Genomic DNA, 26,022 nt, shown 5'->3' on the forward strand with positions numbered 1-26,022 from the left:
GCCACACTATCCAAGGTGCCAGAAAAATAAGCACAAAGCCTTTGCCTTCCATTTTGTTCCTGTGTCAATACAGATAGGACACAACCTTGCTGTTCATGTACAAAAAGAGTAAAAGGCTTGCCGTAATTGGGTGTCCCGAGCCCTGGGGCACTGCACAATGAGCTTTTCAGAGCATCGCAGGCCTCTCTCATTTCTTGCGTGCAAGTGAAGGGTGTCTGATCCTTTTCTGTTTTCAAACATTGTAACAGGGGCTTAGCTATCAGGGAGAACTCTGGGACCCAATGACGGCAATATGAGGTAATACCTAACAGTCGTCTCAATTCTTTAAAGGTACTGGGATAGGCCATTTCCTGTATTAACCATACTCTCTCAGGTGACAGTGATCGACCCTCTGCAGTGAGGACATATCCCAAATAATCAACCTTGGACTGTACATACTGCATTTTCTTAAGCAACACTTTGTGGCCATGGTATGCCAAATGCTGTAACACAATCAGGGTACCTTCTTTACAACTTAATTCAGTATCTCCACAAATGAGAATATCATCCACATATTGTATGAGCATCACACCAGAGGGTAACAGAATTTCATCCAACTGCTGTTTTAGTGCTTGGCTAAAAATAGCCGGGCTCTCTGTGTAACCTTGGGGTGCTCGACAAAACCTGTATTGTCGCTGTGCTAACACAAAGGAGAAGAGGTATCTAGATTCTTCAGCTATGGGTATGGAGAAAAAGGCGTTTTTTAAATCCACGACACTAAAGTAAGTGGCCGTGGGAGGGACCATAGTGAGAATACTTGTTACACTAGGGACAACTGGATACCTGGGGTCCACAACCTTATTAATTCTCCTAAGATCAATGACAAATCTATACAGGGTCACTTCATCTCCTTTCTTATGAACCGGGAGAATCGGGGAGTTACATGGGCTGTCATCACACTCTTCAACAACCCCAAGTCGCATTAAATCCTGTACAATCCTTACCAATGCTGCTTCCCCTTCTGGAGATATTTTGTACTGCAGGGTTCGGGGTAGAGGGACCCCATGTTTTACCTTGATCACAACAGGGGGAATGTTCAAAACACCTACATCATTACTACCAGCAGCCCAAAGCTCTGCGGGCAGTTCCTGGTGGCAATGGTTCAACCAAATAACAACCACCAATTTTGGATTTACATATGGTCATACGAACGCCTGTTGGGGAACAATAGATAGTTGCATTTAAAGCTTTCAAAAGATCCAACCGAAGGAGATTCTCAGGGCACCTGTTAGTAAGTAACCATTTGTTATTCAATTTCACTCCACATATAGGCGTCTCAACTCTCTGGGACACTGGAGTACATATGGGTTCCCCACCAAACCCTACAGAAACTTTGTTTTCACCCGATAGTGGAACTGAGGGGACGGCCTTGGCGTCAACCGAGCTGTTACCTGCTCCGGTATCGACCAAGCATCTAACGGTGGGGTGCTGTCCTATCTGCAATTTAACATACGGTCCTTTCTGGTCTATAGGAACAGACACCATCTCCTCAGGTTCACTAGGGGCGTTTCAACTCATTGCTGCTGTGTTATCAAAGAACATCATTCCACTTAGTTCATCCTCCACAAACTCATTGCCATCCACTCTAACCATTTGTCGCTGCGCTGCGCTGTTTGAGAATACATTATTTTCGGGGTTTACAAACCTTCCCTGGCCTTGAGGTGGTCCCGCGGGGGGTCCACCTCGGCCCCTTCCTCTCCCACCTGCCGGTTGACCATTCCGCGCCATCAATATGGGACACTCATTTTTCCAATGTCCCGTCTGCTTGCAAAATGAGCATTGGTCTATTCGCGGGGGTGTCCATTGCGTAGTGTTACCTGTAGGGTTTCTTACCTGGGGTTTCTGGCCCTTTGGTTTACTGTAAGGTGGTTGCATCAATTGCTGCATTAGCACCTTATTTTTTAGATTCCTATCTGCCTGTTTCTTACCTTCCATTTCTTCCTCTTCCTGTCGCTCGTAATATTTAGCCATCTCTAGGATCTGGGATGGGGTGCTTGCCTGCCAAGTACTCTCGCCCAATTTAAGTGGTTTCTTAATTCCTTTTCGTAAACCCTTCACAAAGCCGATGGCAAAATATCTCTGACCCGTGGGGTTGCTAACAGACTGGCCACTGTGTGCCTTGAATCCATGTTCAAATTTCAGAAAATAGTCCCCAACTGTTTCTGCAGGGCCTTGTATAACTGCATCCATTTTTTCTACATTCACATCCACCTCTGGCAACACGCTACTCAGTGCCCTTAATATTCTTATCCCTAGCGTTTTTAGGTCCTCTGGAATGGGGTCAGTTGGGTTCCGGTCTGTATCCTGTTTTTCTAACTCTGTCCAATCAATGGCATGCCCAGGGGGGTCCCGAGATCTAAAAGGTTGCCATACATCAGCCGGGGTCACAGCGGACATTACATGATCAGAGTCAGGGTACACATTTTAAATAGCGCTCTCAACTCTTTGTAGAATCCCGCGGCATTGGTCCTAGGGTCTGGGGTGCATTTTATTATACTGAACAGTTCTGCTCTAGTGAGGGGTACATAGACATATGTTTTGGTTACCGTGAGGGTCTTGTCACTTGGGTCGTGGGCTGCTGTAACAATGGGCGCACATTCCCTCAGTGGTGCCATTACTTGGACCCGCTGGGCCCCTGGGAGAAACACTTCCAATAATTCTTTGAACAATCTACCCGTCCTAAGATCCTCCGCTTCCCAGTTCGGTTTATACGTTTTGAATTCAGCCTGGCACTCTCTCACCTTTTTGCAAACATCCTCCCGCCCTCCTGTGTCACATTCTGATCCCATTTTGTTCAAGAGCTCTTGCAAGCATACCAGTCGGGTTGCCTTGCTATGGGTGGTAAATAGATCCGTCCAATATCCCACCTTCCCTGGCTCCTTTTCATCATATATCCTTTTAACCAACGCCTTTCCCGTCGGTTTGGCATCATGCAAAGACTGCTCTGTTCTACAACGTTCCACTTCTTCCTCTTTTAACTGATCATAATAATCTTTCATAACCTTTGTTACCTCGTCAATGATTTGGTCATACGGGTGCCACAGGGTTGCCCAATCTTTCTCAGTGTCAATGGCATTATAAATATCAAACAAACCCACGGGCCACTGGCGTTTAGCCTCATTCCTCAGACATGCATGAAGAAGGTCACAATGCATTTTCATTACCTGTCGAAATTCCTTCTTTTGGCAGGTATATAACCTTTGTTTTATCCCTGAGGTCGGGTTATCAAACACTTGTTGTGCCATGCGCTCTAATTTTGCATATTCAACCGGGGGGAAGAAGGGCCCCTGTCTAGATAAGCGCCCTACTTCCTGCTCCTCGACACCATTTGGGTCCATAGTACCAGTCTGGGTACCATATGGGGGTGGGTATTCAGGGGGAGGAGGTGCAGTCGGGGCAAGGTGCGCGCCGTTAGGCTGGGGTCTGACAGGTGTTGTTAATCGCAAAAGGTTCTCTGTCAATCTGATTGTATCCTGATCAGCCTCGCTGTCAAGGCTGACTATCTCTTTCTCTGGCTTGGGGAGGAGTGGGTACATGCCTTTACTGAATTTTATCAATGCAGCCCGATCCTCTACATCTAGCCGGTGTTCAAACTCTTTGTTATCTAATTCACATGCCTTCTCCTGTAAGGTCCGTTTTTGCTTTTTCCTATCCTTTTTATCTTGGGACATTTTCTGCTTTATCGCTTCTGTTCGCCACTGGCGAATAGCATCGTGCTGGGCGGGGCGAACCTTTCTTTTTAATAACACTAATTCAAGATTTTCGATTATGGGTATACAAAAAGTGCCTGCTTTGGGCCATTTAAACTGAATGGACTTCTTTGTGTATTCCTCCCTGTTTTTACAAAACTGTACCGCCCCCAACCCATAAATGGTTAACATAGTGTAACATGGAGTGCCTTCAGCAGGCGCATGCACAGGTTCCTCATTCTTATTTCTATCGCACAAATTCCCCATTATTAATTACAATATCCTTACTACAATCAAAATAATACGTACCATAAAACTAATACCAATGTGGCTTACCATCCACCAATACTTTCTGCAGACACAAATGCACTCACCTCACCAAGGAGACCTCCCCTCTGTCTGGTTCGTCTGGTCCTTGGCAGAGCAGTCGTTCTCTCCTTCTTCTTGATCTCCGTCACAAGGGAGGACTGCGCTGTTTGCATTCAAAGGTGCGATGGTGTTTGGGCCCAGTTAAGTCGTCCACCGGAGACGGGAGCTCAATGGAAGGCATGCATCAAAGCGATGGACTGCATCTGCAAGGTCCACCAGTTCAGGGACGCCAATCAGTCAATGCTAAAATTCACCAGGCGGAGTACTCCATCAATAAACACACTAGTAAGTGAGTTCAACAATCATTTATTGCAATGCAAAGCTTCCGCGGAAGGGCTGACTGCAAGATACACCATAGGGATGTTATCTAGAGTGAGCTACTAACATTACAGTGAGCAGGCTCTTTATAGGAAAACGTTTACATTGAGTCTTATGACTGGCGCAAAGCCCAGGCACTTCCTGACATACAGTTTCCTGCCAAAACACTTTTGGCTGTTATTCCAGCCCTTGCGGTGACATTTTACAAAGGCCGGACATTGCAAATGGTCATTACTCATATAGCTTATCTAAGCAAGTCAAAATATCCTTCAGGATGCACGTGTAATCTTTAACATGCGTGGTCGTAAAAACAAGCTAATTCATCACATTTGACACAGTGGGGAATTTGCAAACTACACATATCTTGCCGCGGTAGTGATAATAATATCCATTCATGGGCTGCTGGACAATAGCAGGACATATCTTTTTACAGAATGACACACGAGCTCTGACACAAGTTCCCCTTCCCACATATCCTAGAGAATAACAACTCCGAATATAGATACGCTTTATGCTTATGTTTCGGGAAAGAGTGCAGATGCTAGCAATCATCATTCATAGTGCAGACCCCAGGGTCAGTGAATGCATGCTGACTCGCACGGCAGCTTTAGACAGGACGGGAAGTGCAAGAGCGTTAACAGACATTATTTATGTAGCCTTTACAGGAAAGGAGAGCAACAAGGGAACATTCCTGAACCTGTGAGTAATATATGTTCAAGGCGAAAACCCTGGGCCTCGTGTGCGGACACAAAAGCAGTTGGTTTAACATGGACATAATGCTATAACATGGGCAATGGGTTTAAGTCTTGCTGAGGCAAAGAAACATGGCAATTACATGAATTTGGTATTTACACATGCAGAAGTCCTCCATCCCATTCAGAACCTGGTTTACCATCCTTTGAAAAGTAGCAGGTGCATTTTTCAATCCAAAAGGCATAACCTTAAACTGGTATAAGACAACTGGGGTAGAAAATGCAGTTTTCTCCTTGGCATGGTCTGTCAGGGCTATTTGCCAATAGCCTGACGTCAAGTCAAATGTGCTGAGGAACTTGGCTGCACCAAGTCTATCCACCAACTCATCTGTCCTTGACAAAGGGTGGGCATCAGTCTTAGTGACTGCATTAAGAGCTCTGTAATCCACACAGAATCTAAGTTCTTTAGATCCTGCCTTTGGTACTAACACAACTGGGCTAGACCATGGACTAGTAGAGGGCTCTATCACCCCGAGATCAAGCATCTTGTTGACCTCACCTTTGATGTAGGTTCTTACATTTTCTGACATTCGATATCCTCTGCTTTTGACTGGCAGTCACCAGTGAGTATGTCATGCTGTCCCCAAGGGGTCAAGCCTGGTGAAAGTGAGAACAGAGAGGCAAACTGATTTAACATAGATTTGCACTCTTCCTGTTGCTCAGGTGTCAGATTTGAAGAGAGATTTACTCCTTCAATCTTTTCGTCTAAAGGTAAGCCTCTGAGGAGATCAGGAAGAGCTTCACTCTCTTCTTCTTCCTCTGATGATGCTAGAAGCAAAGCTCCTACATCATGTCTGGAGACATACGCTTTTAGTCTGTTGGTGTGGAAGACTGTTGGAGCCTCCTTGGGATTGCCCAAGTCCACCAGATAGTTGACCTCTCCAAGTGTACCCACAACTTTGAAGGGTCCCATCCATTTGTCTTGCAAGGCCCTCTGCCTTGTTGTAATCATAACGAGAACTAGCTGGTCCTGAGTAAACTCGACCATGTTAGCCTTTTGGTCGTGCCAGTGCTTGACCAATGCTTGCCCAGCTTTCAAGTTATCACTTGCTTCTGCCATCATTTGTGACATTCTCCTTCGGAGACCTATCACATAGTCAGTCACTCTGACTGGCTTGGGGGAAGGAGCACTCTCCAACCCCTCCTTGATCAGGGCCAACGGACCTCAGACCAAATGACCATAAAGAAGTTCAAAGGAAGAATAACCTACTCCCTCCTGAGGGACTTCTCTATAAGCAAAGAGAAAGCATGGCAGTAGAAGGTCCCACTTCCTTTTAAGGGGGTCCTCTAAAGCACCTATCATGCTCTTCATGGTTCTGTTGAACCTTTCAACCAGCCCATTTGTCTGAGGGTGGTATGCGGTTGAGAACTTGTAAGTAACTCTTCATGTTTTCCACATGGCTTTCATGTAGTGGGACATAAAATTCGACCCCCTGTCAGAGATTACTTCCTTAGGAAACCCAACCCTGGTAAAAATACCAAGGAGGGCCTTAGCCACAGCCGGAGGAATTGCCTCAGGGTATCTAGTAGCATGGTCTACTACAACAAGTATAAACCTGTTGCCTGAGGAAGTTGGAGGATCAAGGGGACCAACAATGTCAATCCCTACTCTCTCAAATGGGACTCCCACTACAGGGAGAGGCACTAAAGGTGCCACATTCTTGGAGCCAACCTTACCAGAAGTCTGGCAGGTGTGGCAGCTCCTGCAGTATTTATCTACTTCAGCCCCCATCTTTGGCCAATAAAAGTAGAGTGAGAGCCTTTCCTTAGTCTTCTTGAAACTCAAGTGACCAGCCAAAGGAATCTCATGGACTAACTGCAAGAACTGTGGTCTGTTCTCTTGGGGTACTACAAGTCGTTTGTTGTCCCCAGGTGCAGACTCTGTTAGTTCACTGTAGAAGAGGCCATCTTCCCATTGTACCCAGTGTAACCTATATTTCCCAGGCTCTTGCCCTTCAGCCTGAGCATCTGCCTGGTGGCGAAGACCTTCCAGAGTTGGACATTCTCTCTGTCCCTTACTGAAGTCTGCCCTGTTGGGTCCACCTTCTGCCAGTAAAGACTGCAGCTCAGGATGGTCAACAGGATCCAGATCTCCAATGAATTCCTGGCCTTCCACTAGCTCTTCTTCAGAGTCTAGTTCAATCACACAGGGTTGTACTTCCCTCTCAGCCTCAGCTGGAGGGGGAGTTACTGGTGTAACTTTGGACAACCTAGGGGAAGTCCTTGTTGGCTGCACTGGAGTGCTGGCTGTGAGGTTCTTTTTAGAAGTTTTAGGTTTCCCTTTTTCTTTTAGTTTCCTAGAGACAGCAGCTGACATCTTCAGTGGAGCAGGAGTGATCTCTTTCTTCATCATCTCCTTGGGAGTACCTCTCATGGTTCTCTCCCTTGCAGGTCTGGTGAGCTCCTGTAACCTTTTACTAGGAGGTCTGGGGGTATGTGACACAACTCCAAGAGTTTTCAAGTCATTACCCAGCAGAACCCTTCCTGGCACCTCACTTTGTATGCCGACAGGTTTCTTCACAGTCATGTCATTACACTGGATGAGAACTGGTAATTGGGGAAGCATCTGCACAGGCCCTCCAGCTAACTTGGTGAGGCGTTTGGGTGCCTTAGCAACATCCTCAGCCTGAAAAAACGATTTGTCCACCACAGTTATGCTGGCCCCAGTGTCCCTAATGGCAGGAGTCTCCTGAGCATTCACCTGGACACTGTCCTTTTAATACTCTTTAGTATTATCTGGGATAGAATTATAGACATCTAAGTGCTGTTGTTCCCACAAACCCAGAGACACTAAAGAACACTGGCTGAGACTCCAATGGGTTCATCAGCCAGCAATAGAAAGTTTCCACTTGCCATTTGTACTTCCTCCTCTGGAGCGAAGGCTAAGGAGACAAGATGGACCCCTGAAGGTTTACCCTTACATCTGGGATCTCCTTGCACATGGTCAGTAGAGCCACAAACAAAGCATTTACCAAATGCTTTCTGGAATGGTGGCTTGTTCTGACCTCCTTCTGGTTTGGCACCAGGAGGTACACTAGCATGATTTGGTTTCCCTTGTGGCTTACCCTTTTGGTAAGGGGCCCTCTTTGGAATTGGAATTATTAGAATTCTCTTTGGAGTCCTTTTTTGGCTGATTTCCCTCATCCTTTTTCTGAGTAGCCCCAGAATCCTTGTGAGTGGCCCTGTTGGCAACCCACAAGTCAGCAGCCTTAGCTAACTTCCTGGAATCTAATTCCCTTGAATCAGCGAAGTGCTGTCTGAGCTCAGGAGAGCAGGCATCATAAATTGACTCCAACATTACAAGATTCTTCATTCCTTCATAAGTGTTAACTCTGTAACCCTTAATCCATCCCTCTAAGTTTTTCAAACTTTCACTCACCCAGGTAGCCCAATCATGCTTTTTGAGGGCCCTAAACCTCTTAGGGTTTAGGGAAGGGGTCTTCCCAAATCTAGCTATTAAATCTAGTTTCACACATTCATAATCTTTCTTATCCACCTCCCCCAACTCCATTACCACATCAGTTGCAACAGGGGGAAGCCCAGAGAACAACCAGGGAAGTAACTCATTCCCTGTGATGTCCTGGAGCCCATGATTATACTCAAACATTTTTAACCAATCCAACACATCCAACTTAGGTTGATACATACCCACTAATTCCTTAGGCATCCGGGGTCTTTTGGGAACTCCTAGAGGAACCAGAGGAGAGAGAAGCATTTTCCACAGACAACTTTTTCATTTCTAGTTCATGATTAAGCTCTATTTCTCTGAGTCTTAACTCAGCTTGCTTCTGCTCAGCCTGGGCCTTCATTCTTCTGAACTCTAGCTCTTGGTTTCTTTCAGATTGAGCAATAAAACGTGTGTACTCTAATTCAAGCTTCATTTTTTCAAGTTCAAAATAAGCAGGGTTACATGTAGGTCCTGGTATAGGCCCAGTAGGTACAGTAGGTAAGGCAGACAGAGGCTCAGAGTGGCTAACTTCATTAGGTTCACCTTTCCTCTTCTGGCTCATTATCAAGACTTTGATTCAGATCAATACCATCACTGTTTTCTACATTTGCTGGGGGGGTAGATTCCTCTGAACCACCCAGACTTTGGTTTTCTAACAGTCTTTCTATAAGTTCCATTTTCTTGCCCTTCTCAGAGAGATTCTTATGTCTACACAATACTTTTAAGCAATCAGCAGTTTTGGCAGACAATGATTCTAGGCTATAACTCTCCATAGCAGACATAGTTAGAAAATCAGCTTTTTAGTGCTAAGCTCTGTGGTTAGTTGTCCTAAAGTGTTCAAAAAGTACTCTAAAGTGTATACTCAATACAAATCCCACCTCTGTACACCAGTGTTAGGCAGACACCTGTGCAGTTCCCTCTGGGACCACTGCAAAAGATTTAAGACTATAGGTGTTTGGTAGTACACCCACTTGGTAGCAGTCTTTACCACACAGATTCACTTGGTAGCTTTGGCTGAGCGGTCAGACTTCCCTCAAGAACAATTAGGCAGTGTTCAGAGTATTCACAATAGGTCAAAAGAACACAATAGAACAAGTAAACACTGACCAGGGCTTGGTGGAAAAGAGATATAATTATTTATTTAAAACCACAGCTAGAAAAACACACAGGCACTAATAGTAAGCAATTCAAAAACACGGTCACTAAAAGATATACACTCCCTTAGAAGAATATTAGACAATTCTTAAGTAAAGCCCCACTTATTTTCAGACAGCGGTGAGCGCTTAACGTATATGGGACTCTAATAATTTGTTTTAAAAGGGAGAGAAAAGCAGAGAATAAATTGAAACAGATCCCAACACTTTTTCACGAACACAACAAGAGAGAAAGGCAAAGTAACACCGTGAGTTTAAAGTCAGTAGGCCGAATCCACTTTAAGGGGATCAAAACGAAATGTGTCCAAGGTCACACGGTTGCAGTGCACAAGAATCTTGTAAAGGTTCAAAAAGAGTTGGACCAAAAGAAAGGGACCAGTTAGAGGGTCAAGGCGGCCAGCCCAGTCCAGAAGGTTAAGGGGTTATTATTACCTTGTAGCAATCTTTAGAAAGGGAGGCCTGGCTGACACGGTACCTTAAAGTAGTGAGAATACTCCAGCGGGGGCAGTTGTTCCTGGCAGCGGATGCAAGTCGGTGCTTCGTCCGGGGGAAGAGAGGATCTCGTCGGGGATGAAGACAGGAGTCCGTTGCACTGCCAGGGAAGAAACCAGCCGCGGAGTTCTCAGGTAAAAGGAGTGGTCCTTTTATTCACGGTCCAGTGGTAAGTGGCTATCCGGTTGCCGGGGTGCTTGGCACGGGCAATTCGACCATAAGCCGGTCTGGGGTGCGAAGAGAAGAAGGTAAACTGGTTGTGCCCACCAGTCAGGGGAAGAAGCCTCTCCAGCCGGGAGATCTTCTCTGTCGTCGGGAAGTGGTGAGTCGGTTCCGCAGGGCTCCACCGGTGGTGTTGTCGTGGTAGGTCGGCTCAGCTTCTCCCTCGTCGGATTCTCAGGTCCTGTGGCGACGTCTGAAGTTCCAGTCCCCAAAGCCCTGCTTTTATGCAGCACACCCCGATTCACTCAGCCTAGCTGTCAATCAAACATGCTAAGTGGTGAGCTGGCCGGCTCACCACTTGGGCCAATCACACAAGAGTGCGACTTGAGTTACCAAGGTAACTCAGTCCAGGGTGCCTAAACCCCCTCCCATGCCCCCTGTGGTACCCAGACAGAGTGGCACCACTTTTGGAGGCTTCTGTGGAGAAGCCCGCCAAAAAGTGGAACAAAGGGCGCGACTTGGGTTGGAGTCACAGAAGAGAACACAAACGCCATTTTAGAATCGAGTCCTGGCAAAAAATACCAACCGGCGAATTAATATTAAATAAATAAACCGGCGGTATGTTCGAGGCTATGAGAATTAAACAATTAAAGTTGGTAGCCTCGAACAATGGGAAAATCCCATAGGAATATATTCGCGGTCGAATATAAAAAGTAGTATCCACTGCCACCAGCCAAAACTCGATCAGGGGGGACGGAGACGTGCCCCCTCGACTAACAGTCCCTGGGGCAATCAAATTGCCCCGACCAGTACGTCCACAATATGATGGTTTGTACTGGTTTCTGTTAATAATTTGGGACTAGTAAAGCCAATGGTGACTTTACATGCCCTGGGAGACAGTAGTCAGTCCCAGGGTATGGAGTCTATGGTGGGGTGTTACTATGACACCCCTGTGTTACTGCACGGAGGGTGCTGTGTAACACACATAGTAAAAAAACACATGAGACCCTATGGAGTAAAGGACCCCATAGCCCATAAAACACATTAGCAGTCAAAGGAACACCATAAATCATGTCCAAGAGTGGGAGAAAAAGAGTCTCACTCTTGGCAGGAGAAAAAAAACAAACTCCAGAAATCCAGCAAAGCTGCTGGGGGAATCACTAGGTTAGGAAATTCAGCCTAAAGAGAGAATTTTCCCTAACAACCGATCAAACATTGGTTGAGATATAAAAATAATCATGTAGACAGGGTTTTGTTGTTTCAGAGTCCTTATATTGTCACTATTATTAGACTGACGCCACATCCTCTCTAAATTCCTAACTTTACGGCATAAAGAGTTGAGTTCTGTAGTGAACCACTTTGTATTCTATATCTGTGCACTACACGGTCTAAACAAGGCAGGTGGAGCTAGTCTAATAAATGTCTGTATGATGAGCTGATTTGAACTGCCAAGCAAAAAGTTTTTATTGTATTTAGTGATTCAGGTAACATGGACGGTAGACCTGAAACAGATTGTTTGGGAGTTTTTAGTAGCTGTCACAAACTTTACCTCAGAAAAAGGTATTCAAAAAGGTTGCCAAAACGGTCAGTCCAAGGGAAAGAAATTGGAGCGGAGACCTGGATATAAGGAGTCTTTGCAAAGAGCCGATCAATGTATGCCTGCATTGTGAGTAGGACATTCGATAAGGGTGCATCTTGTAGGGAATCAAATAATTGAGTCACATTCCTATTGGTTTTCAGAAATAAAATCACCCAGGACCACCACTGTACGGTTTTACATAAATTGGTCAGTCAATGTGTTCAAAGGTTCATCAAAGAAATTGTGTTACGGGCTAGGGGGCCTGGCCTGTGTACTATAAAAAGGTGATGTAATTGGCATGACCAGCTTTACATTGCAGTGGTATTAATTTGTGCCCAGGTTTGTTGAACAAGTAAACGTTGTTTTGTTAAGCTCGGATTTAAAAATAATAGCAAGTCCTCCACCCTGAGCTGGGTTTAGAAATACAAATATAATGATTAGGGGGATGTCCTAAAAAAAGGAGGATTCTTCTCCTCAATCCAAATATCTATCAGGAAACATGGACTTCAATAAAATGGAACAAACAAATGTGTTAGATTAAACGTTATTCTCCCCCAGTGCCCACCCCCTGGATTCATCTATCAACCCCATTGCCCTCTTTCTCTGGTGGCAAGCTTTTTATTCTGCATAACAGAAAACTGGACTGTGTAAAAGAAGCAAGGGCTACATAAGCAAAGTTTAGTTTGTGCTAGCTCAGATGCTTTCCTTTTGTAATCCTTCCATGTCCAACAAAAAAGACTGACGTATCACAGTAATCAGAACAGGTTTATTTATGAACCACACATATAACATATTTTGAACATACACGGTCACAGAAACAATGTTGATAAATACGAAAGACAGAAAAATGATAACATTATACAATATGGATCCTATAAACAGGAACAGCCAAGGTTGTGGCATGATAATCAGAACAGAAGGGGTTGAGGGGAAAGAAAAGCCATATCACATTCAGAAAGCATTTGTACTTGGTTCTTCCTCAGTGTGTAAGAACGGTTTTAGAGAATTGAATACAATCTTGAAAATTCACTTCCAAACGGGTATTAATCTTCTTAGAGATTATGGAGAGTAAGGCCAACTGCTTGCCAGCGGAGATCTAGTAGTTCATTTCCTGTGATCCCATGGCAGTTCATGTGGCACCTTGAAGCACATTGGAGGCATAGTAACTAGTCTTTCAGCAAAGTAGGGTGATGACTGTACATAGGCAATTATATTTTTTGCATAGCTAATTCAAAACACATACAGTATTTGTCATGGATATTTATAGTCTCAGGTGACAGGCACAGTGCGCTTTGGCATGATACGATACCCTATACGATATTCTTTAGCAAGTCACATAATGCAAATCTCCACTCTCTCCCCTATGTAGCGCTAGAAGCAAGTCACACTGCCTATGCGCAAGGTTATTGTGATGCAAAATATGCTGACTTAGCTAATGTTCTGGTAATGAATTCCAGCCCCATTTTGGCATCTACTGTGACCTGTCGATAAGCCTGTGTTTTTAAGTTTATATATGTATGCACACAAAATGTAAACAGAGAACTCTTAGAGTAGAGGTTTGGACACTGGACACTTGACGTTGAAAAGGAACCAGCATTGCCAGCTGGATTCTAACCTTTCCACCAGTATGCTTGTATTCCCCCTCCAGAATGAATTTGGTCAACATGTATGATTGTCATTTTTAAACAGATTGTCTGAGTTGTACAAAATTAAAGGAAAAGCGGTTTCACGTGTTGCTGCGGCTGTTTTCGCCATGGCTATTTTAACTGTGGTGTTTTCGGCGCAGCCTTTTTTTTTTTAATGGGGAACCCCCTCTTAAGCCCCACTTAACCCACCACAACCACCTCAGCCTGCCACCCAGCACCACAAATTCCCTCATCCAAATACACAACACAAATGTAACATAAAAAAAGAAATCATGTCACTGGCGAAAACACCACTGTTAAAATAGCTGGGACAAAAACATGGTAACCAGGAAAAGTGTATTGACCAAACAAGGGGAAACAATGTGCACATCCCTTTGGATGTTTCTTTGACTATCTGATTGGCCCTACGTTAGTTCTCTTAGTTGGAGGCTCACTGGTTTTTAAATGCTATATGATGCATTATCACATCAGTACACTTTCTATAAAGCAAATGTATATCTTTCTGCAGTGGCCACAAACTGCTACCACAATATTCAAGCTGTGTGTGTGCATGTTACTTCGGCAGCTTTGAAATTGATGTTGTAATTTATAGTGTTGCTTTCGTTGTGTTATTTTTATCTCTATAACAATACAAATTATTTTGAGAAGAAAGTGTGGATTAACAATTCTCAGGGGAGCTGTTCCTGTCTATGTTGAATACAAACATGAGCACACAGGGGCCTTGGTGGCTGTGCTCACAGCTGAGGAGTGGATTCATTGTTGGAGTGGGGAACTTAAAGATGCACAGTAACTGAAAATGTGGTTCATCACTTGTTGCACCCTGAGGAATAGCAAAAAATACTGCAGATCAGAAATGCCAAAATGTGAACAAGTGGTTTGTGCAGTACAGCAGAATAAAGCATAATATTTTTTACTGTCAGTGTTTCAGTTGCAGCTGTCCCCCTTCAGCACACAACTGTGCCAGCTTTGAGCACAGTCACTGAGCCCATCGGGGTGGTAAGAGATTTTCGTACCTTTCAGATGACCAATTCCCAACTACTGTCCAGTATTTTTCAATTCCTCTTTTTCACCCATTACCAATAGTGGAACCACCCATTCATTTCTCAAGTAAGGCGTTGTGGTGTATCTACAAACGGACCTTAATGGCTGCCCGCAGCCAGAGCAAAGGTGAGAGCACCCGATGAGTGGCTACAATTATGCAATGCGCTCACCTTGAAGGCTGAGTTGGGGCCTGTATGGCATGTGGGTCTTTGACTGGTCAGCCTTTTATAGGGGGTGACAGCACTTGATGGCTCTGCTCAGTACTGGGACATTACTTTGGGGCAATGACAGAAGAGCAGCGCCTGCCTATGTTACTTATATCAGACATGGAAAGGGCCATTGGCACAGCACCCCTCATTATATCTCATTAAATAACCAAACCGAAAGAAAATGTAAAAAAGTTAAAGGAGAGCAGCAGTGTAGAGGCGTGAACCAAACACATTTGGCTGCTCTTTTCCCCAAACAAAGGTTCTAACATCTAGTCCAACAATGCCATTGCTCTAACGTGGGCCTAAGTACTTAAGAACCTGAAAATGACTCATATGCAAAATGGACAGAGCCTACAAGGATACGTGATTAGGCAAAGCATGTGCATTGCTGGCTGTGCTCACAGCAAGGATGTTACAGTCAGTTAGGATGTTACAGGATATTGTTCCTGAAACCTTCGAGATTGAAAAGGAGACACCAAGTGGTCAATAAGCTGAGAGAGTCTCACATGTCTGTGCAGACCTTGTCCCCAGAGATTTTGGTGCCAAAAGCAGTGTTTTTGTACGGATGATACAGCCTTTTCGGGCAAAAAAAGGAGCGATATGTTCAACTGTCCCTCTCAAGTATAGTAACCCGTTGCAGAAGGCAAAAACAGAACAAGTTACACTTTCTTATAATATTTCATCTTTCTTTATTGGTTTTCACACAACAAGTAACTAAACAGTTCAGTTGCAAATACCCACTGTACGGTACCCCCTCCCTAACCTATCCCCCTCGGCTCACAGTGCATCCAATTTAGGACATGCATTTATACTTTGGATCTTGTTAATATTGTTTTGAACGAGCACCTGAATGTCTAGTACTAGATTCGCAAACCACAAGGCTGATTGTTTTGGGGCGTCCACGCACCCGGCCGGTTCGGAAACCTCATAGTGTTGTATCGGGGGACTGTGCCATCTGATCAGTTTCCAGGCAATATTGCCAAAAAGGTGGCCAGTAGTCAAAAAGGCGGCTAGTAGATGGAAGCGTTGACACGTACCTGGTTTCCCTTTGTTCACACATGTTCATGGTCTCCAACCATTTCTCAAAGGTGAGGAGGTGGCTTTTCCCTCAGGTTCTTGCCACCAGATATCTGGCTATCCCTGTGGCCATTCCCAACAGTTTCTTTTCAGTGCGGGATCCTCCTTCGATCAGGGCCAGTAGCCATAGTTCTGGAGAGTATGCATGTGTCGGAGAGAGCATTCCGGTCATATCTCCCTCTACCCTCCCCCAGAACATCCTGATAAGTGGACAGGTCCAGGCTGCACGATAAAAGACTGCTGGCTCTGTACCGCATCTTTTACAGGTGGGGGATCGCTAAAGAAAGAATCTACTCAGTTTAAGTGGGGAATGATGTATGAATTTGTAGTGGATCAATCTGTATCGGCAGTTTAGAGATAAGTGTCGAGTTTGCATATAAACCAGTTTCCATTAAGCCTCGCTCAGTGATTCACCCAGCGCGGTCTCCCATGTGTGTTTATACGATTTTCGTTGCACCCTTTTACCGCATCTAATCAATCTGTAAATGGTTGGGACCAGTTTTTTGATGGATAGAGGCTTGATCACATACTGTTACGCTGGGTGAGGTGCCGGGGCTCGTGGAAAGTCGGCCCATTTGGTCTTGAGTATCCCCCTTAGTCTGTAGTAGAACAGGAGAGTCACTGCGTTATGGGGCCCTTAGTACATAGTTCTTCCCATTGTACTAACTGACCGTTCTGTACCAAGTCTCCCAGGGTTTGCACCCCCAGAGCTCGAACATTTTCCAGATGAGACCTCTCGTGTTTCAGTGGGATCCCTATTGTCTTGCATATTTGTAGGTCAGGCTGATAATAGGGAGCGGTTCCCAGCAGCTGATTCACCAGCTTCCAGGCTTGACATGTCATGGCTATGGGTTGAACCTCCCCCCTCGGGATAGTACCTCTATTGCCCCAGATCATACCTATCAGTTTGTTCAGGTTTACGACTGCCTTTGCCAGCATGGAGTACAGGGAGTCGGGCCCAGCGGGGGGTTCCACCCCGATATGTACTGTACCTGAGCTGCTAGGTAATATAAATATATATCAAGGTATTCCAGGCCGCCGTGTTCATTGGGGCCTGCAAGTGTATCATATGCTATCCTGGGCTGCCCTCCTGCCCACACCAGCCTTATCTTCATTCTCTTAATGCAGGACCAGTAGTGGGCAAGGGGCCAAATCGGGACATTGTTCAAGATATATAATAATTTGGGCAGAATCACCATCTTGTCTAGGGCTATACGGGCAGCTTTGAAGATGGGGAGTAGTATCCAAGACTCTACCTTCTGTTCTTGGGCATCTAGGGTTTTTATATAGTTGTCCTTATACAGATCGTCCATTTTCATGGAGACCATAACGCCCAGATAGCATAGTAACTGGGGGCACCAGAGAAACTCGCCGCCCCCGTCTGTTCACTGAACTCTAGAAGTCTGAACTCTAGAAGTCAGAGGAAGAACCTCAGATTTATCCCAATTAATTCTGAGTCCAGACAGTTCTCCAAATCTGGTTACTTCTTGGGTTATGGGGTTCAGGTTTTGTCTGGGGTGCTTTTCATGCTGAAGGAGATTGTCTGCATATAGACATATGGAAGTAAGATGTGCGTGTACTCGGATCATTCGGTGTGTGTGTGTGTAGCTCACGTATATGGCAAGCCAGGGGCTCTATTGAAAGAGCAAATAGTATTGGGGAGAAGGTGCAGCCTTGGCATGTGCCACACGTGGGATAGGTATACTCCGAGATTGTGCCGTTCATACATATTGCAGATCTGGGAGCTGTGTATAGTAGTTGAACGCAGCGGAGATACATTAGTCCAAACCCTGAGCGCTGAAGCACCTCGAAGAGAAAGGTCCACTCGACCGAGTCGAAGGCCTTCTCAGTGTTGAGTGCCGCGATCACCATCAGTACCTCGGGGTCCACTTTGTGCATTAAGGAGAATAGGCGTCTCAGGTTACTCTGGGTGGACCGGCCAGGAATGAATCCGGCCTGGTCTGGAAGGACCAATGCTGGCATCTGTGGTTGTAGGCATTCTGTTAGTAGCTTGGCTAGGATTTTATTATCAGTATTGATCAGCGACAGTGGTCCATACGACACCAGCTGTCAATGATTCTTTCCAGGCTTTATGGGAAGGGTCACTAATGCCGATCTAGTGGTTTCCGGGAGGCTGCCAACAGACAATGCGATCTCGTACATTTCCATGAGATAGGGGAACAGCAGGTCCACATATGCCTTATAAAACTCTGCTGTTATACCATCCAGCCCTGGGGCTTTGCCATTAGGGAGAGATCTTATTGCATTGCTAATCTCTTCTTCAGTTATCAGGGTATTTAGAGAGCCACCCTGTTCCTAATCCAACCAGCCCAGTGCAATCTCGTCTAGGTATTGTGTCATTTCATCATGCCCCGCGTTGGACCGTGATGTGTTCAACCGGTTGTAATATTCCCGGAAGTCATCATTGATCCCCTGTAGGTCTTTGATAAGGGACCCCTTCTGATTCTCTATGTGATGGAGGTGGTTTGTTATTCCCGCCTAATGGCCCAGGCCAGGGTTCTACTCGGGAGGTCCCCCTCTCTGTATCTTGCTGCCAGTATCGGGTCACCACAGAACTTCTCCTCCCTGGATGCTAGCTGAAGCAGCTCTTCCCTGTGCGCCCTCACATCTTGACGTAACTCAGGTATGTCTAAGGTGCCTTGCCTGTTCTCCAGTTCCCGAATGGCGTCTTCCTGTATTCGCATGGACCTATGCAGAGCTTTCAGGACTCCCCCTTCTTTGCAGATACAACTCCTCTTATGTATGTTTTAAAGGCTTCCCATATCATCTTTCAGGACTCCCCCTTCTTTGCAGATACAACTCCTCTTATGTATGTTTTAAAGGCTTCCCATATCATGCCTTGGTCAGGTACTGACCTTGCATTGGCGTGGAAGCAGGTCACCATGTCCTGGCTTATTTCAGCTTAGAATGCTACATGCTCTGGGGATGTTGTTCTAAACCGCCACCGCAGCTGCCCAGTGGGTCATGCTAGGTCTGTGATGCGGACCAGTACTGGTGAGTGGTTCGATAGGATCCAAGGGGGGATGATTGCCTCTGTGACTTTCCTAACAATGGGGTAGGTGACCATTATGTAATCGATCCTGGATGTACCCTTGAGAAGAACGTGTATTCTCTAGTGTCAGGGTGTTCCTTTCGCCAGAAATTGTGAAGATCGTGATCGAGATGGAGGACCAAGTTTTAGCTGCTTGAGGGAGAGTCTGCTGGGAGGATGCAGACCGGTCTAGACCTAGTGTGAGGGCCAAATTAAAATCACCCACCCATATAATCTCATAGCCAGGGAACCTATGGATGTGTTTGGTGCATTAATGAAAGAACTCCAAGGATTTCATGTTTGGTGCATATATAATTATAAGTAGGAATTTGGTGCCGGGCAGTTCCCCTGCTAGTATTATGTAATGACCCTCTTCATCTTTAATCTGTTTGTGTAGTCTGTATTGCAGGGTACCATGGATATATATATATATAGCCACACCCCTAGCGTGCGTGGTGTAGGAAGGTTCCTATCTATGGATGCCCCATATCGCCAGCCCGAAGAGATGAGCACCTAGAGCTAGGGGCGTTTCTTGTAGACACAATATGTTTACCCTGTGGTTTTTGCTATAGTTTGCTATCAGCCGTGATTTCCTCTGGTTGGTAAGTCCCCTCACGTTCCAAGACATTATTGAAAGTGTCCCGCTCTGCTCTTCTCCTACTGTATATGTAGCTATACTACTTGTGAACCCTCAGTGGCAGTTATAGATGTTTGGAATTTAGGCCCGAACAATAATATCTCAAATGTGGGCAAGTGTGACTGTCCGTAGTGCATTGTGCGAGCCATGGAACCCCCTTCAATAACCTTAGTGACTATCCGCGTCAGTCGGAACTGTCAGCGTTGTGTTTCTCCCCTCCCAAATCATCCCACGTCAGAAACAAAAACCTACCAGCTACCGATCCCCCCCCGTCCCTAACTTCCAACATTAACATAACAGTCTGCAGTGGCTGTGGTTAGTTGTGTGCTAAGGGCGGCTAATTAGCTCCAAGTGGCTGCAGCCTTGTAGTATAGCACGCGGGCCCCGCCCATGGTCCCGGAGCCGTCATTGTACCTTAATAGGGGTCGTGTAGCATGTTGTCTCCATGTAGTGGTCGTTCAAGAGCAATGTGGTGAGCATCCAAGGGAGCTCCCCGGGTCGGGGAGGTTTATTGCAAAGGTAAAAAACAGTATCCGGTGAGGTAAAAAAAAAGAGTAGCCCCATTATGTTGAACTCGAAGCTTGGCCGGGTACAGCATGGCGTATTTAATACCTTTTTTGTGCAGAATGTTCTTGATATTTTGGAACGTTTTGAGCTGGTCTTGAACTGCTGGGCTTAAGTCCAGGCACAATTGATAGTGGAGGATCCCCACTGCAGCTCCATTTTCTACCTGGCGATTCGAAGGATGGTATCTCGGTCCCTGTAGCAGAAGATCCTGGCAATGATCAGGCATTCAGGGATGCCTGGGGGCAGCTTGCGGTCAGCGATCGGTGTGCCCGTCCCACCATGAACATCGAGGAGAGTGGGGGGTTGCCTAGGATATCCCCCAACAGAGTCTCTGTAAACTTGTCCATACGATCGATCGGGGTGGACTCCGGCACGGCTAGGATCCGGATGTTGTTCCGCCTGGAGCGCCCCTCCAGGTCCTCAAATTTGGCAAGTACTTTCTGTACAGTTTGTTGCAGGTCGGCCATTTCCCGTTGCAGGATGGCCACTTTGTCTTCGCCATCCCCAATTCGATGTTTGGTCTCTGACATGCGCCCGCAGAGCTTGTCGATTTTGATGGCCGAGATGTCCACCTTGTATGTCAGTGCATCTATCTTTGCCCTTAGGTTATCTGTGCTGTACTTTAGGGCCAACAGAGTCTGATTCGGGGCTGCAACGTCTATCTGGGATTGCATTTGGCTTTGGCCTGGAGACAGAGAATGTTGGGGCTGTTCTGCTCGCACAAATAGGTCCAACCTGGCCTGTTTCTTGGGATTTACCATGGTGGGGCCGTCTGCAGGTTAATTTGCCATGGGAGTGTCCCTACTCATGGTCCACATTCCTTGATGCAATGGTGGTGCTCCGCTGTGTGACGTGATGTATAGGGTGGTCTCCTCCAGCCTATCCCTGTGGGTCAGGTGCTTGGAACCACTGTCCTTCTGACCTGTAATCGCTTGTCTGCCGTACTGTTCTCACAGGTGATTATTCTATGGGCCTTGTGCCACGTTCCTTGCCCACAAGGGCGCCAGCTGATAACCGCCCAATGTGGCGGGATTATTCCACCTGTAGTGATGCCTTAAGTGGACCAGGTATAGTCCTCTGTGTCCTGCGTTGGGGGCGAGATGGTGCAGGACTCCTCAACACTGAGGGTGCCACTCTGTCACACTCTGATCCTGGGGCAGGGGTCGGGGGTGGCCTCCGGTACGGGTCCGGGGCCTCTGCCACATCTGGGATGTATGCACTGGGCAATCCAAAGTGATCACTTTGTCCGCGGTTCCCCGGCACCTCCCCAACTGTTGCGCCAGCTCATTGGTGGGGATCGTACTGCAATTTCACGGGGGGCCCCCAGGTCCACCCCTCGCTGACCGGGTCACAGCACCACACGCTTTTAGTCCTTTGTATGGTGGAGGACCCCTTGCCGGAGTAGCCCTCTGCCTTTCCTGGGATCAACGAGGATCCATAGACGTTGCTCAGGAAGTCCGGAGGGTAGTGGGTGTGGGGCAGCGGAAACTGGATCTTAGTTGTGTGGGTCAGCACTTCTCTCGGTCCGAGTTGTGGTCCATGGGGGATTATCAGGCGCACACTAGTACACGCGCGGGAGATTTTGTACTGCACTCGCCATGCACTGCGGTGCATTCATTGTCGGGTCCCAGGCTGATAGGGTTTTATCGCAGGTGCTAACCGCTACGCAGGGAGTTAGTGGCAGTTATTGTCCGATAGGCAGAAAGGATCCTCCCCACCCGAGTGCAGTTGAATTGCAGAGGCCGACCCTGTCACCACAGGTGTGGATATAGTTAGCAGGAGAATCTCCCATGAGGTGCGATGGATTTCACACAAAGTCTCCCTGAGGGGCCCAAACTAGACCCACAGTTGGCCGCAACCCTGGAAGACCCAATCACCCCAGACGAGGTCAAGGCAACTATTAGATCTTTACCCTCTGGGAAAGCCCCAGGTATGGATGGTCTCCCGGGGGAATTCTATAAGAAATATGAGGAGACCCTCGCCCCGCTGCTGGCACAAGTGTACAATGAGGCTTTCGAACGCGGCATACTCCCTGACTCCATGAGGGAAGCTGTAATCATCCCCTTGCTGAAGCCCGGCAAAGATGGAACAGATTGCGGTTCCTATAGACCTCTCTCCATGCTCAATGTCGACTGCAAAATACTTTCGGCACTCCTCGCCAATAGGCTACGCAAGGTGATCCCCCTGTTGATTCACCACGACCAAACTGGCTATGTACCTGGGCGCTCTATCACTGAAAACTTACGCAGGTTGCACCACATCATATACCGCACTGAGCATGACACCCAGAAATACGCGGTGGCATCACTAGACGCCACCAAGGCCTTTGATTCGGTTAATTGGGAATGGTTGTACGCCACCATGGCCAGGATGGGCATTGGACCCGCCTTTCTTAAATGGACCCATTTGCTTTACACACACCCCGAGGCTAGAGTGCGTACCAACAAGACGTACTCTGACAAATGGCCCCTCCACAGAGGCACACGACAGGGATGTCCCTTATCTCCCATGCTCTATATCATTGCTGCTGAGCCAGTGGCCGCGTACATCCGGCAGGAATACGGTGGGGGAGGCATTATACTTGATGGAGTGACTCACATCATCTCCATGTACGCGGACGACACCCTCCTCTACCTCAATAACCCTGAGCATCTCCTGCCCTACATCTTGGAGACTCTGGACTGCTTCCAAAAACACACAGGCATCCAGATAAACAAAGACAAGTCGTGTCTCTACCCCCTCGCAGCGCTACACAGCAATGAGGGCGGACCCCTGCCCCCACTGGCTCTCCAGTGGCAGGTAACGTCCTTTAAATACTTGGGCATTGTCATACACCGTAGCCCGTACACAGAACACATCCTCAACACAGTCAGATCAAAGGACGCACTCACCAACTCCATGGCTTTCTGGGGCAAACTTCCCCTTTCTGTGGCGGGGAGGGCGGGTCTCCTCAAAATGGTAGCGCTCCCACGCCTACTGCATTGCTTCACCAATGTCCCCTACAACATCCCCTCAGCCTTTTTCAGAGAATTGAACAAACTCTGCAGAGAATTCCTGTGGCAGGGAGGCAGGCACAGGGTGGGGCTTGACATCCTCCAGAGACCCTACGAGAGGGGCGGACTGAAAGCCCCTAATTTCGAACTATATTATCTGGCCAGCCAATTGAAACACGTAACGCACTGGATGGCGGACGAAACCACCACTGACACCAGACTTCTCCAGCCGGCCCTGCCACTACTGCTACTTAGAGACTTGTTGTGGGTCGAGAAGGGGGCTCCACAACGTCACCCATACCTGGCCGTGTTGGGAACCCAGCTCTGGAAGAGGGCCTGTAAGGCTGTGGGGCTGCGAGATCCGTACTCCCCACAGATCCCCATCGCTGCAGTCATGGCGACACCCTCATGGGGGCACACCGAGGCTCGCTCGGTATGGGAGCCCCACGGAGTAGCGACGCTGGGCGACCTCATGCACGAACACGAACTTTCTACATTCTCCGACCTCTGCGAAACCTCCAGAATATACGAGGCCCTGTTACAGGCAACAACAACGAATGAACTGAAATGCAAAAAGAGATGGGAGAGCGAAATGGGCCTTGTATTCGAGGACAACGCATGGGAAAAGATTACCCACTACCACAAAAAGACCTCCAGAAATGCACGCCTCCAATTAATACAGCTATACATCACGAACCGAGCCTACCTCACACCTGACGCCATATCTAAGTTCAAGGGGGCCTCGCCACAATCATGCCCCAAGTGCCATGCGCCACAAGCAGGAATGACCCATATGTTCTGGAGCTGCCCCATGGTCCTGAGGTTCTGGACCCAGGTACGAGATAGGGTGGCGCTGGCCGGGATAGAAGTCGAAATTCACGAACCAGCAGCTTGCATACTGGGGGCCTACAAGCGAAGCACCAAGAACAAGCCCCTAAATAGACTCCTGGACTTGATTTACATAACGGCAAAAAGGCGCATAGCCATGAGCTGGAAGAGCGCACGAGGACCTGGCGAGGCCCTTTGGTGGTACGATCTCAAGAGATGGGTCGCCGCGGAGACGGCGGCTTGGGAAATGGCCATCCAGGTACAAAAACTTGACTCCAGTGCAGATCTTCTCCGCTGGGTAGAACTGACTGAGCCGCTCCTCCGTTCAGCGACATCGGACAGCACTCCAAACAGTCCTGGTAGTCCCTGCTCGACACATGAGCACATTGAATGATTGGGGACTGACCTGTGGTCTCGGGGGGAGGGGGGCGGAACGGGTGGGGAGGGATTGTTGAGGTTGTTGGGGGGTTTTTTTTGTGTGGGTGTTACACATATTACACCGCTATGCCACGCACTGTTTGTTATATGTTTTGAAAAACCAATAAAGATTTTTCAAAAAAAAAAAGTCTCCCTGAGGGTAGGAGGTGCAGGAGTTACGTGGTAATGACAGGCAGTTTCACCCCCCGAAAGGGGGAGTTATGTATAGGCCCACTTGGACTCGGGCGGAGCGGCGGGTTTCCAGAAGCTGTGGCCCTGTCTTGGGAGTCCAGTGGCCGCCGCAGTCAGTGGCTGCAATGCTGAGGCGTGCAGCGCCTAGTAAGCGTCATATAGGCTGCTGTTGCAGTAAGGGAGTTCTGGAGAAGTTCTGTTTGTTTCTGCGCCCAATGATGTTGCTTCTGGGGTTCCAGGGGGGCAAAAAGTGCTCCAGAGGGTGGCCAGAGGAACCCTGGATTGGCAGCGGGCAGTTGCCGGTATTGCTCAAGTTGCCCAGGAGCCTCCACTCCCCCCGGGTGCCAGCGTGTCACAATGCCGCTCTCAATCCGCCACCTGCCGTGGTGCGAGCGGCGGGTGTGCCTCACCTCCAGGGTGTTATGGGCAGGAGCTCACGTTGAGTACTGGTGTCGCAGGGGGCATGCAATGCTGTCCCGGCTGTATCCACAAAAGGGAGCGAAGAACAACCGCTGGCTCTCGTGGGTTCCAGGCATTCTATGAGGTTCCTGGTGGTTGTGTCTTGGTCGGGGGAGTCCTGTCTCTGCCGCTGTTCTGCACCGCAGTGCAGTCCGTTGTGGTCTAGGATCAAGAGGGTTGCCAACAGGCCGATCTGTTCCACGATGGCCACGTGTAATGATTATCGCAGGCTGCCCACAGCAGAGTACTGCACGTCCGTGTGTACTGCCCCTGGCAAGCCGCTCAGGCTCCCGCTCTACGTTGCAATCATCGTCGGGGCTCAGGGGATCAGCTGTTCCTCAAGCAGCGGCCGGGAGGGCGCTTCTGGATCTCCCCCCAGCCTTGGATGTGGCCTGTCGCCAAGGCGGGCCATTCTTGTGCAGCGCCTAGATCACAATCTGCTATCCTCGCTCTGGCGCCAAGGCTCCACCCTTTCCCCACCTTGTCTCCAGGAGCCGCGATGAGGCAGTTGCTGGGCAGTGCCCCGTTTTGCTCACAGGGTGCTCGGCATGGTTAGATGATAGGTTCAATAGGTGCCCCAATGTTTGATTCTCATGTACTTTGGCTCCGGAGGCTGGACAGGGCCCTGATTCAGAGGATTTTTATGAGGATTATGGTGCCGTCGCTGGAGCCTTTCAGGCGGTGGCCATCTTGAAAGCCGCACAACAGCGCCCGCCCATCTTCGAGATATGCTGTTTGTGGAGATTAATTTCTATGACATGGGATCTTTATTAATATTCTTAGAAGATTAAAAGCTCTGCCTATAAGTGGATTTCAGAGCATATGCCATTAGAATAAATATATTTGAAAACTTTAAAACCCTTTAAAAACATACAGAAATGTCTATCTGACTGTTCTTGAAT

Source organism: Ambystoma mexicanum, chromosome 3p (genome assembly GCF_040938575.1).
Source record: "Ambystoma mexicanum isolate Mex_15411 chromosome 3p, UKY_AmexF1_1, whole genome shotgun sequence".
NCBI classification, from domain to species: domain Eukaryota; kingdom Metazoa; phylum Chordata; class Amphibia; order Caudata; family Ambystomatidae; genus Ambystoma; species Ambystoma mexicanum.